This window comes from Ceratotherium simum, chromosome 3 (genome assembly GCF_057802395.1).
Source record: "Ceratotherium simum simum isolate JZ-2026a chromosome 3, ASM5780239v1, whole genome shotgun sequence".
Classification (NCBI taxonomy): Eukaryota; Metazoa; Chordata; class Mammalia; order Perissodactyla; family Rhinocerotidae; genus Ceratotherium; species Ceratotherium simum.
The window spans coordinates 47416240-47430002 of record NC_141902.1 but is presented as its reverse complement, the minus strand read 5'-3'; the positions used below and the strand labels follow the sequence as shown (position 1 = coordinate 47430002).

Here is a 13763-nt window from a genome sequence, read left to right as displayed (position 1 = left end):
TACATTCTTCTAGTCAGATTACTCTTTCCATCTCAGTTTCCCAACGCTGAAAAGAGAGGGTACGTCCGATCAGAACTTTAAAAAATAACAAGACTAGAAGAACCAAGCCATCATAAAATTACTCTAAAGCTGTTTGCGCTCCATTTTATTCCCTGTTAATTTTTTTCCTTGACAAACCATCTTGTATCCGTAAAAAAGTTAATACTGAGCCTGACTTCAGGGCATTTTTTGCATTGAAGGAAAGAACATGAATTTTGCTGCAAACGCAGTAGGCTTCTAATTCCAACTCACCAGTTCCCTTCACTGGACCTTTTCCAACGAGCAAGCAAAAGAAAAAATAAAACAGGAAAGGAATAGAAGAGATCCGGCCTCACAGAGCCTCCACATAACACCTGAACCAGTCGAGTCTTACTAAGCCAGGCAACAAAACACCTTGACTTTTCAATGCACCTCGGCAAGTCAGATAGAAACGCACGGCGAAGCGAGGAGGCCCTTTTTAGGAAACTGACAGAACAAGTTTTCCTGTGGGTACTTTCACAGACCCCCGCTCCACGTCCCGAAAGCAGCGAAGGAGGCTGCAGAGAGGGGGCAGGAAATGAGGAATTCCCACTCCGACGAGTCTTCTGTACCTCATTTGCGGCTAGACTCAAAACTTGGGCAGAGGACTCCAGGGCGCGGAGACGAGCCGGGGAAGCGGCGCGCTACGCAATGTGCCGAGTCCGCGGGAGACTTTGCCCGGCCGGAGTCAGCTGAGGCCGAGTCACCCGAGCGGGATGGGGGAGGAGACGCGGGAGCAGTTCGGGAGGCGGCGTGCCAGGAAGGCGAGACTCCGCGCCACCTCCGCTCCCCGGGCGGCCCCTCGCCCGCCGGCCCGGCCCGGCTTCGAACCCGTGGAGCCGGGCGCGGGCCGGCGGGCGGCGGCCGGCGTGGGGCCCCGGGGTCGGCGGGCGCGGCCGGGCCGGGCGGCCGGCGAGGGGCGTGCCGGGTGGGAGGGGCGCGCCGGCCGCTCCGCCGGCCCCACGCGGGGACCCGGCCCGCCGCCCGCCGGCCCGCGCCGGCCAGGCCCGAGCGGGCAGGCAGGCAGGCCGGCGGGCGGGCAGGGGGCGGGCGGGAGACGGAACAAAAGCGCCTTTGTTGAGCGGCAGCCGGCGGAGGGTCACACACAATGGAGGAGGGAGCCGGCTCCGCCGCGGCCGGGCCCGCCGCGGCGCCCTCCCGAGCCGCCCCGCCGGCGCGCCCCGCACACGTACACACACACACTCACGGGACTTCTCCGACTCATCGAGGGAGTGCGGGGCCCGCGGACAGCCCCCAGTGTCGGCTCAGGTCTCCGGCTGTGCTGACGGCAGCGGCGTCTCCGAGGCTCTCGCTTTGCCGCAGTCGCCGCCATGTAACCCCGACCCGAGAGAGAGGGCGAGGGAGATGGGGCGGGGCCTCCTGGGCCACGCCCCCTCACGTCACAGGCTCACTCCACGGGTTCCCCCGCCCCCGCCCGGCCCCGCGCGCCAGCACGCGCCGGAATTTCCAAAGCCTGTGACTGGGCTCCGCGTGCCGCGGGGGCGGCGGGAGAGGCACGCGGGCTCGTGCGCCGCTTCTGGTCGCTGGGCCGGGGGCCCGCAGGGGGGTGGGTACACGGGCCTGCCCTGCTCTGCTTCCTGCCCCAGGGCTAGAGCGCAGTGCCCGAACTCCTCGCGAACGTTTCCTGCGCACCTACTACGTGCAAGACGCTGGCAATCCAAGACGAATAGGCCTTCGTCCCTGTCCCCGGAAATGGGCCGGGAACAAGAGGCTGGACCTGAAGATGGATTGGCTAGAAGGCAACAGCCGACTACTAGGCAGACGCGTTAGAGGCCAAGTGCTAAGAAGGTCATTAACTCTGCCCGAGGGTATGGAGGGAGGCTTCTAAGTGAGGTCGCCACGGGTGACCTTTCGGCTGGATCAGCAGGAGCCGACATAACCAGAGGAGGTGAGGGGGAGGGTGTTCCTGCGGAGGCCGCAGTGTGAGCAAAGACAGAGGAGGAGAGCACCTGGTTTGTTGCAGGAACTGGGACTAGGCCAATTTGACCTAAGCGTAGAATCTGGGAGGGGGTGTACTGTGAAGTGTAGTGGGAAACGTAGATGGGTGCCTTCTAGGGCCACTCGGATGAAAAGCAAACTTATTTTATTTATCATGGCTTATTGAGTCTAAATTTATGTAGGTATTTATGAAATTAGAGACTCAGGAAAACATTTCTTTTCCAATGACTTAATCACCATTCCTGATGAGAACCAAACGTTTGGCAGCCCCTTATCCATTATTATGCACATCTTGAAGCTTCAAGTGTGAAGAAAAGGCCACTTCAAAGACCGCGGTAGTGGCTTGAAGTTAAGTGGTTGGGGTGGAGCTTGAATGTTTTGTATTTTTTAGATTTAAAACAATACGATCAGTACCAGGTGTGAAGAGGAGATGGTGAGTAGATAAACCTAAGAGAAAGGAGAGGCATGTTCCAACCCCAAAATTTCAAATTTGTGGATGCAGAGGAGATCAAGATCTCCTTACCTGTGACCACTGTACATCCCTACTGCCCTGCTCTAGGCTCCTCTCAGATTCCTAAGACACCTTTCCTCCCCCATCCATCAATGTTTGATCACCCAGGAGGAGGGGGAGGAGAATAAATAACAAGCACAGGTCCAGCAGATACCACCAAAATAACCTGTAGATCAAGCAAAGCCGCGTATATTGCTTACAGCAGTAGGAGAGACCACTATGTTGACAGAGTCTTAGGTGTCTCAAAGAGAAAGGTCAAGGGTAGGATAGTTAAAAGATTCAGGGGATCGGGTTTAAGACAGGTCTTTCAATGAAAGAGCATGGTTGAGATTGGGCTAAATTTGTGATATAGTAGTTTAGGATGAGTGGACACAGGGAGGGGAGAATTTTGAAGCAAGCCTAGAAGAGTACACAGTTGTTTGATAAGCCCAATAGATCTTGTTGGGGAGGTGGCTGTTAACGCTGATGCATGGTAGGTCAGCCAGTAGTCTGGTGTTCAGATAAATGGACTTTGAGGAAGTTCTTGAAGCTGCAGTTAAGTTATTTGCAACTTCATCTTCTTGAGCAAGACTTTCTTGGAATTAAAGTCATGTTTATGCAGACAGTGGAGTTGTACAGTCATGTTAATGCAGTCGATTTTAGTTCTTAATCCTATTGTATGGCTGTAAATAGTTCTCAGTAGTCTTTCAAACTGTAGGTTATGATCCATTAATGAGTAGTGAAATCATTTTGGTAGATTATGACCTGCATTTTTTCCTAATGAAATAGAGCAAAAAACTAGAGAGCATTGGCCATAACAAAGAGTACACACTGTTTTGTGAAACTTTTGTTTCAGTTATATGCCATTTTTCAACAAATCTAAAATCAACTTTGACATGCCATTATTTTATGTACTATTAAGAAAGTGAAAACTCTCAAAATATGATACACTATTGCTACATCTTGATTTCAGAGAGATTAAAATGGAGGAAGTACTTCTTAAAATTGATGAAATATAAGATATATATAAATGTGCCAATTAGATCACAATGTAAAAGTATTTCTATTTATTCCTCACTTGCCATGAGCTTTGCTATTGGTAGAAGAGTTTGAAAGCCACTGTTGTAGTGGAGGAATGCAGGAGAGGAACAGGTAAGCACACCGTGAGGCAATGTGAGATGAGTGCTTCCTGAGCAGAGATGCAAATTACCTGCTCTTGTTAACTATGATGGCAGGAACAATGGAGGAGGACTGGGGATGGTGGGAAAGGTTCAAATGGAAGAAAGAGTATTTGAGCTGGGCTTGATTCCATCAGGAAGTATCAGGAAAAAGACATTTCTGGTAAGAGAGCAGAATATACAAAGGCATGGGGCTGGCCCCGTGGCTTGGCGGTTAGGTGCGCGCGCTCCACTGCTGGTGGCCCGGGTTCGGATCCCGGGCGCGCACAGACGCGCCGCTTCTCCGGCCATACTGAGGCGGTGTCTCACATACAGCAACTAGAAGAATGTGCAGCTGTGACATACAACTATCTACTGTGGCTTTGGGGAAAAAATAAATAAATAAAAATTATGAAAAAAATATATATACAAAGGCATGAATATGCCAGGCACACTTTGGAAAATGGGAGTAGTTTGACAGGCTTGGGGGAATGAACACAAGTTAGCACCAGATTTAGAAGGCCTTGATTGGATGCCAAAACTTTTAGGTTGATGCTAAAGGCAGAGGAATTTAGATGATACAACTAGTATTTTAGAACAATAGTTCTGGCATGGATGGGAAGATAGGTTAGATGAGCAAGAAATTGGAGACAGAGAGAGGGTAGGAGAATCCATTGTTTTGTCTGCCCTGCATCCAATCTGCCTTATTCTGGTAACAATATTCTGATGTCCTTTAAGGAGCCACGCTTTCCTGTGTAAGTCAGAATTCTTTCTGTTACAGCGACAGAAAACCCAATCCAAACTCTGGTTTAAGCATGAGAGAGAGAGAGAGAATGCGTCTCTGGTGGACACAGAAAGAGTTTGACAATACAAGCAGTATTCGTGGAGCAGAATCAGCTGGACTTGGTGAATGCTTAGATGAGTGAGGGGTAAGTCTTGGGTCACCCAGTTGCTCCCTTGTTGCCTGTTTGAGTTTAAATTCTCTCCTTAGGCTACTTGTTTTATCTTTTTACAATTTAGTTACCATCTTTCTATGAAGATAAACTACCAATATCATGATTTTCAAGATGGAAGGAAAAAATAGATTTTAGAAATATAGACCACTAAGCTTGATGCCAATCCCTGGAAATTTTCTAATAGAAATCATTGAAAACAGTGTATTAGGGAAAATGTAACAGTTAACAGGAGTCATCACAGATTCTTTCCAAGTAAGTCATTACAAAGAAATACCTCTTTCTTTCTTGATAGGATTATTACATTACTGAACAAAGATGTTGGTCATCTCTTTTTTTTTTTTTTTTTTAGTGAGGAAGATTGTCCCTGAGCTAGCATCTGTGCAAATCTTCCTCTATTTTGTATATGGGACACCGCCACAGCACGGCTGATGAGCGGTGTGTAGCTCCACGCCCAGGATCCAAACCCGTGAACCCTGGACTGCCGAAGCGGAGTGCTCGAACTTAACCACTATGCCACCACGCTGCCCCAAGATGTTGCTCATTTCAAAAAATCAAGATACCTTTGTGGTGCTCGCTTCGGCAGCACATATACTAAAATTGGAACGATACAGAGAAGATTAGCATGGCCCCTGCGCAAGGATGACACGCAAATTCGTGAAGCGTTCCATATTTTTTGAATATGGTGTAATCTATGCAGAAATAGAAGTATAATGATGTACACCTGAAATTTATACAATGTTATAAACCAGTGTTACTGCAATAAACAAAAAATTAAAAAATAAAGACACCTTTGTGGATAAGATGAAGAGATACGATTTGAGATTATTGCAAAGAAAGGTTGATTCAAACAGTGCTGATTAATGGAGTGACACTAATCTGGAGGCCTTGAGTTCTTAACACAAGCTATACAGATTTTTCCCCTTTTGTCCAGTCCTGAGTAATATTTTTATCAATGTTTTGAGTTGATACTTAGCAAATTTAAGGAAGGTGCAGAACTCAGATCAGAATATGATAGATGACAATAATTATTCAAAATCATTGTTTAAAAAGAGATGACTTTTGACTGCAATATATATAAAATATAGTATTGTTTTTCAGAAAAATCATTTGAAGATGGCCATGATTTGGCAGACTTGGCTTGACCTGATAATGTAACAATAAGTTACAGATATTCATGCAGTGTGAGCAGCCACCAGAAAACTAGTATAATGTAGACTGTGTTAATGGAAAACAGCGTTGAAGTCACAGCAGTACCAGACCTGTGCTGTTCAGCTCAGGATTTCTGAACTTATGTGTTCAAAGATAGACACCGCATAAAAAGAGATATCACACATAGCAAATTAGAATTCATTAGGAAGAGACATCTGAAGAGTGTGGAAACCATGTTCTCTGAAGAAAAGAAGAGGGAATTGGGTCTGCTTAACCTGCAGAAAAGAGATTTGCTAAAGGTTGCTATGCAGAGGAGAGAGTATATTTTTTCCATGTTCCTCTGGAGTTCAGATCTAAGGCCATGGAGAAGGCTGTTACCGAGAGGAACATTTTGGCTCAGCATAAGAAAGGACAGTTTTGGATATTGGAACTGAGCCACAGTGGACAGGACTTCCTGGTGAAGTGAGCTCTACATCAATGGAAACATTCAATCCGAAAACAACGGCCACCTGTCAGGGATGCTATGAAAGGAACTGCTGGGGAGAAAAGGAGTCAGCAAGGAGGTGATAATGTCCAAGGTCTTCTCTAACTTGAAGCAGGAGAGGCAAAGAATTATCTGTGCTGGTGGATAAGGCATCCAAGGCTGCTGCAGAGCCCAGCCGCCCACGCGTGGCAACTGCATTTCCTGTAGTAAACGCTGGCTTCCATGCTGGTGGAGGTAGGAAGTGGGGAAGGAAGGAAGGCCTTGTTCCACTGCTGGGGCACGTTTTCCCGTGGAAATAATGTTGTGGGTCACAGTTCTCATCCTCTCACAGTCAGCTATATGTGGGCTAAATTGGCTTCTACAAGTTGGCCTGAGGACCTAACCAGTGTTTGTCACCTTGTTTCTCTGGGGAAAATGCATTTTCAGTTTCAAACAACCAAATTAGAAATCAACTTTTGGAAACATAACTCAGTCATACAGGGACTTTCTGTACCTTTCCTGTACTTTTCTGTACCTTCTCAGAAATGCTGAGACCACAGAGAATGATGGTATCTGTAAGTTCCAGATAAACAACTAAACGTTAATGAGAAGGTTATTAATACTAATAACCTCACTTTATCCTCTGGGTGGTATGAAGAGTCCAGTCCTTCAGATTCGCGACTTGAAGAACTTGATTGCTGGTTCATCAGGGATGATTGGTCTCTGGCAACCAACACACACCAAACAAACCCAAGAGACTGCACCTTAAACCAGATGCCAATCCATTAAGAACACAAGAAAAGCTGTGCTGAGTTGGGCTAAAGATTCATCCTGTCTGGTATCCTCTGACAATGATTGTCAGCTTCTGTGTTTTGTTTATTATAAACTCTAGTGTTGAGCATAGTGCTGAATATAATATTCTCTCAATGTTGAAAATGAGAGTGTTTTTGAATGTTGTAATTGCCCTCTATGACATAAACTTCGGAAAGGTGAATGAGGATTTCATCCAAATATCCACTTACTTAATCCTGTTTTTAGAGCAACTTTCTTCTTAGGGAATCTATTTGATTATTTTAGTTGCCCTTTTCTGTGACCTGGTGTATCTCCTAGGCTCTTTTTTTTAAGGTTTCGGGGCAGAATTAGATGCAGGACTCCATGTATAGTTCATTACCATTTTGTTGAATGTAGCACAAAACAATGCTTTCAGTTTTGTTTTCCACATTCTTAGCAATGAGGCCTAGCATTTTATTGTTACTTGACTTTAGGAAACAGTCAACAACTCGTGGTTCTCTTTCTTGAAATAAAACGTAGCTCCAAGCTCATCTTCTTTTAAGTGTACTTCAGACTAACAAGCCTAAATGCATTATCTAAAATCAGTACAGAATGAAACTCATTTGCCATACTTCTGACCACTCACATCACTTTGTGCAATTTATCTTTTTTTCAATTTAGATCCATCTGCTTGGTGTTTACTACTCTGGAGAGCTTCAGGACATCTCAGCCCAGTGACTTTTCTTATATGAGCCTGCTTTCAGACAGTCCATGAAAGTTTTAAATAAGACAAGTCCCCCAGCAGGAATCCTTGAGGGCTCCTCTCTGGAATCGGAAGAATCCATCTGGTATCCTGGCACCAAGAGTAGTCAGCAGCCCTGGGTACTGGCCCCAGTTCTGACACTTACTAGTTGTTCGACTCCAGGCAAGTCATTTAATTTTATCTCTAAAATGGTATAAATAACACCTGCCTCACCTCCCTTGCAGGGTTATTCTGAGGATTACGTGAGATAATGTGTGTGAAAGCACTCTGAAAATGCTAAAGGACTGTGTAAATAAGGGATGTTATTAATATTTCCATCCAGAGGCTTGCCTGTTTAAACCACGGTTTCCTTAAGCCAGCTCTCTTCTTTCATTCAGTTCATTCCATAGGTATTCTTTAAGCGCCTACTTTACCCAAGATAGAACTTTCTCCCCACTTTCTTGGTAATTTATTTGGGTAGGGCTTTTTTCAATGTTTAATATCTACATTGGTAGGAACTTTTTCAAAAATGTAGCATTCACTCTTTCCGTGCTTATTTATCCCTCAAAGAAATGCAGTCAAATAGTGAAGCATGAGACATGCTCAAGCATGTGGCTGCAAAGATAGAAGACCAGAACACCATCTCTGCCTGCATCTCCCCACAGAAAGCAGGAGTGCCTTCTACCCTTAGCCTAGGAGAGACAGAAGGGAAGGGCCGGAGCAGGGCACAGCTGAGAGGACGGTGAGAAGGGGATGAGGAGTAACTGTATACAACCTCTCAGAGCCCAACAAGCAGTATTATAATAAATAGATTTACTTACATGAAAGCAGCTTAAGGCAATCTCCTTTAATTTAGCCTGTGGTCCATTCAGCAAAGAAAAACTTCTGTGTTTAAAAGCCTGTGATGAAGGTTTATAGACACTGTTTCCAAAGGAAAAGTAAAAGGCAAACGATTCTTGGGGAAGAGGGAAAAGGACAATTTTTTTTAAATGATTTAGCTGTACAGCAGGTTATGAAGGAGGGAAAAGGAAGAGATTAAAATGGTTCGTTCCCTCCTCCTTCTGTGACTCAGAGAGTAATCCTAAAAATAATCTTCATCCCAGTATGGAGAAGCTGAGCCGAGACTCACATCTCCACATTACAAGTTCCATGATGGCCTTGGAGAGGAAAGGAACAAAAGGAGGAGGGAGATAGGACACAGTAACTATTAAAGATAATCCGGAAAAGACTTTACCTACTCAGAAGAGGTGAGGTGAAATTAAAGGCCAGTCTAACTGTGATGAAATAGGCATTTTCTGTTCTTGCCCTATTCTGAAGTATGTTGTGTCAGCAAGGATGAAGCCTCAACTTGCCTTGTCACGAATTCTTCTGGTGATCTGTATTTTACTCATTCAAAGGAATTTTTGTCTTTCAACATCATTCTTTCCTTGTATCAGCAACAAGTGGCTCTTTTTTTAGGTATGTCCTTAATCGCATTTAATTTATGTAAGTATATTTTTTTAAAGTTTTTTTTATGTTGAAAGTGTTTCAAACTTACGGAAAAGTTGCACACATAGCATAATGAACTTTTTTTTTTTTACCTGAATGATTTGAGAGTGAGTTGCTGACATGATACCTGTGGTGGACATTGAGATGCATTGACCTGATGCCCTTCAAAGAAGGACTTGTTGCCCAGCTGTGGGGACTGCGGTCAGCACACGGCTGTCAGCTGTCATTTCCTTCAGGGTTTGCCTCATTGGCAGACAGCCACCTTGTCCAAGGAGATGCCCCTTTCCTGGGTGGCCCAAATTCAATGGTGGATCAAGGCAAGGATAGAAAGGCCCGGCTATTTCAGCCTTGTGCAGGACAACTTCAATGGGCTATTTCCACTCAAGAGCTCCCAGTGGGGTTAGCTGAGGCTTTATCAGCTGCATCTCAGATCAACTTCTCCCTCTGCCCAAGCTTGTTTTCTTTCCACCCCTTCCACAGATGTTGATCCCAAGAGCTCTCCCTAATAATTATCCTGAACACTAAGGTCTGTCACAGAGTTTGCTTCCTGGAACACCCAAACTGCCACAGTTGGAGCCCAGAGAGGTCTGAGAAAGCAGATGATAAGATGGGGTTTTGGAGCTGATCACTCACCACCCAGCTGGTAAGAGGACCTCGTCTCAGTGACAGATGGAGCACAGACAGTCCTTGGCACAAGGTGGCAGTCCAGTTATTAAAACCTTGACCAGTGGTGAATTGGAATGGTATACTGGTGAAAAAATGTATCAGCTGGGGCAATATTTGGAGGAAATAGTAACTATAAGGACAATGGGATAGGATGGTTATTGCTTAGCTCTGTTGAAGCTCTAGGAAAAGAAAACAGAAAGCTGAGAGAGTGACTAGCAGGCAACTGAAAGCCAAGTGTGAAAGCCAGAGGGTCTCTTTGGTAGCATGTAAAGAGGCTTTCATAACCTGCAGCGGGAGGGCAGAGAAAGCTGAGGACCAGACCGAACTAAATCATCGGTGTAGCCAAGCTCCAGAGAAGGTTAAACTACTAACTAAACTAGGTCTCCTATGCCAAGGACAGGGTTGTGGTTAGAGACCCTGACACACGGGATGGGGACATCTGAGTTGCCCCCAAAATCCTGAATTCCCAGATGTCTGTTGACCCTCTGAGCCTGCAGAAGTGAGCCACATTTTCCTACCAAGAGCTACACACTCCCTTTGCTTGAGACAAGGCCTCTCCCTACAAAACAACATGTGACCCCCTCAGGATCTGCCCCCACCTACCCTCCTGTCTACTAAATCTATGGTTAGGGTTAAGTGACAGCGTAACCCAGCTGGGGACTGTTCCACGGGAGGATCTAGAGGACACACCATCTACCAAAGCAACAAAGAATGTGTTGAAGAAGGGGCACCAGAATCATTATGAAGTTCAGTGGTGGCTCTCTTTTGCAGGCCAGACTGATGGTAGGAGATGCTGCTATAAAACTGAGCTCCTTATTAGCAATGGAGATAATACAACCCAAAGATAATTGAGCCAGATGGCATCACACAACTGTCAGAAACCATGTGGACGCAATTATGATGAGTGGCAAGATCAAAGTGGCAACCAGGGGCACATGACCTGCAGAGAGTTATGGAGATAGTTAATAAAACATGGTGTCACCTACTGAAAAATAGCTGGATAGCCAATAAGGGTACTACTCAGTCTGTATAAGCAAAAGAAAACAGAGGGTGAAGGGAATGGAACTATTTGGGAGCAAAGCTTTTGTATACTGTTGAAATTAAGTTGGTATTAATCTGAACTAGATTGTTGTAAACTAAGATGTTAATTGTCATCCCCAGGGCAACCAGTAAGAAAATAACTCAAAATATATATATAGTAAAAGAAATGACAAGGGAATTAAAATAATACATTGGAAAATATCTTTTTAACACAAAAGAAGGCAACAGTAGAGGCATAGAGGAACAAAAGAGACATGGCATATAGAAAAGAAAGCAAAATGGCAGATGTAAAGCCCTCACATATAACGTGACTCAGCCAGTTGTCTCCACTTCTGTCACTGACCACACCATCACTGGCACAATGGATACATGAAGGAAGTGGCCATGGTGGCAGAGATTGAGGCTATTCCAGAAACAATAGCATGGATTCCCATTTATCAGGACTGATCTAGTTATTGCCACTGCCAAATGTCCACCTGACAGCAAAGGAGATCAGTGCTGAGCTCCTGGTGTGGCACCATTCCTCATCTTCTACAAGTTGACTACTTTGGAATCCTTCTGCCCTGAAAGGGCCAGTGATGATTCATTCAGGCAGGAATGGACACATATTCTGAGTAAGAGTTTAAGTGTCTTACCTTCAGGCCTCCCCCTGGGCTTGTACAATGTTTGGTCCACCAGCAGGGGACCTCACATAACATTGCATCAGACTAGGGGACCCAATTTACAGCAAAAAAGGTGTGAAAGTGGACCCATGACAATGGCATCTGCTGGGCCTACCACTTACTGCAGCACCCTAAAGCGCCTGGCCTGACAGGGCATTGGAATGCCTTGCTGAAGGCAGAGCTGAAGTGTTAGCTCAGATGCAGTGCTCTGTGAGTGCCATCCTCTGGGATACATTAAACACATTGCATCAAAGATCTGTCTATGGTGCTGTGTCCCCAACAGGAAGAATACATGGGTCTGAGAAGCAAAATATGGAAGTAGGAGTGATCCTGCTTATCATCACTCCCGATGACCCCTTGGGGAATTTATGCTTCCCATTCCTGCTGTTCCGGACTCTGCAGAGTTAGAGGGCTTGGTTCCTAAAAGGAGAATATTTCCACCAGAGGATACAGCCAAGTCCCTTTGAATTACTAGCTAGAACTGCTGCCTGGGCGCTCTGGGCTCCTAGCATCCAGGGACAAGTGGGGTGGAGGTAGAGGAACAATCTTGGCAGAAGTATTAACCCTGCTCATCAGAAGGAGTTAGGTCTGCTGTTATCCACTCAGGGTAGGGAGGGATGTTTCAGCACCCAGACGACCAACTTGGATGCTTTTTGTGTTCCCTTGCCCAGTTGCAATGGTAAATGGATAATGCAGTGAGGACATGGTGACCAGAAACTCAGACCTCTCTGGGATAAGAATCTAGATCATGCTCCCGGCTAAGACCCTGAGGCCAGGAGAAATGGTAGCTGAGAATAAGAGGAATTTAGAAAGGATGATCGAGGAGGGAGGCTGTCAGTTTCCTTTGCAGCCCCAAGACCAGCTGCAGCAGAAAAGGCTGTAGTTTGTCCTACAGACGTTCCTCTTTTAAGCTTCCCCAAGAGGAGGGGCTCATCAGAAACCCGGAGAAGCTGCTAGTCAACATATACAAAGACATGGATCCAAGACCAGAAAAGGGAATGAACATAGAGATGAGCCACAGAGATTTCCCTTTGCAGAAGGACTTCTTCTCTCAGCTGCTTGGAGTACTGTCAGCAGATAGCCTTCAGTTATCAGCTCCTACAGCCACAGAGAGCGCCTCATCAAAGCTCATGCCCTTTGGGGAGCAGCCCACATCCAATGACCAATCAAGGCATAGTTTTAAAGCCCAGCCATTTCAGCCTGGTTTGGGACAATGCTGAAGGGCCATTTCAAGATTTTTTTTTAAGATTTTATTTATTTTATTTTTTTCCCCCCAAAGCCCCAGTGGATAGTTGTATGTCGTAGCTGCACATCCTTCTAGTTGCTGTATGCGGGACTCGGCCTCAGGATGAACGGAGAAGCAGTGCCTCGATGCGCACCCGGGATCCGAACCCGGGCCACCAGCATCGCAGCGCGCGCACTTAACCACCAAGCCACAGGGCCGGCCCTGAAGGGCCATTTCAGCTCCAGAGCTCCTCATGGGGTCAGTTGAGGCTGCTGGGCCTTCCTTACATGCAGCTTGTTGTTTCCTTCTGTCTAAGCCTGCTTCCTTCTCTTCCCTTCCACAGGTGTTGACCCCAAAGGCACTTCCTAATAAACATCCTGGACACTAAACTCTGACTCAGAATCTTCTTCCTGCAGAGCCTAAGCTGTGGAGATGCAATGCCCCATCATCCCAAATACGTTAGTGTGTATTTCTTACTAATGAGAACATTCATCCAGATAACCCCAGTACAAATATCAAAATCAGGAATTTACATTGATATGTTAGCATCTAATCCTCAGATCCCATTCAGATTTTGTCAATGGTCCCAATAATGTCCTTCTTATAGTAAAAGGATCCTGTCCAGAAATTATGCATCATATTTAGTTGTCTCTTCAGTCTTCTTCAATCTTGAATGGTTCCCTAGTTTTTCCTTTACTTTCATGACCTTGACACTCTTTAAGATTACAGGCCACTTATTTTTGTAGAATGTCCCTCAATTTGGGTTTGTCTGAGGTTTTTTCATGATTAGATTCAGGTTATGCATCTTTGGCAGAACTATTAGAGAAGTGACGCCATGTTCTTCTCATTGCATCCTATCAGGTGGCACATGACTTCAATTTGTCCCATCAGTGGTGATGTTCACTTGATTAAGGTGGTGTCTGCCAGGCTTCTCCAC

At 45.7% G+C, this 13763-nt stretch overlaps 1 protein-coding gene, 1 long non-coding RNA gene and 1 other non-coding gene across 8 annotated transcripts in view; 2 read left to right on the top strand and 1 right to left on the bottom strand.

Annotated features, from left to right (window-relative positions):
* The window catches only part of MAPK6 (mitogen-activated protein kinase 6), a 36283-nt gene extending 34853 nt beyond the window's left edge, over positions 1–1430 (bottom strand). The window contains exon 1 of one of the 3 annotated variants that reach the window (XM_004421591.3): positions 1265–1430. The gene's annotated coding sequence lies outside the window, so the exon portion shown is untranslated. Of the gene's footprint in view, positions 1–629; positions 781–1250 lie in introns of those variants that run through there. The other 2 variants (XM_014780722.2, XM_087427296.1) reach the window with 2 other exon arrangements.
* Positions 1431–1534: 104 nt separating this feature from the next.
* Positions 1535–13347, top strand: LOC147917556 (uncharacterized). 4 transcript variants are annotated; one of them, XR_015550601.1, is made up of 6 exons: positions 1535–1966; positions 4445–4592; positions 4684–4871; positions 4969–7069; positions 7684–9875; positions 13170–13347. It is a non-coding gene; the product is annotated as an uncharacterized LOC147917556 (long non-coding RNA). The 4 variants fall into 4 exon arrangements; XR_015550596.1 differs by lacking the exon at positions 13170–13347 and having other exon boundaries at positions 1550–1866; positions 7684–12827; XR_015550594.1 differs by lacking the exon at positions 13170–13347 and having other exon boundaries at positions 1550–1966; positions 7684–12827.
* On the top strand, positions 5187–5293 carry LOC147917557 (U6 spliceosomal RNA). The gene has a single exon (XR_015551814.1). It is a non-coding gene; the product is annotated as a U6 spliceosomal RNA (small nuclear RNA).
* Positions 13348–13763: the final 416 nt, after the last annotated feature.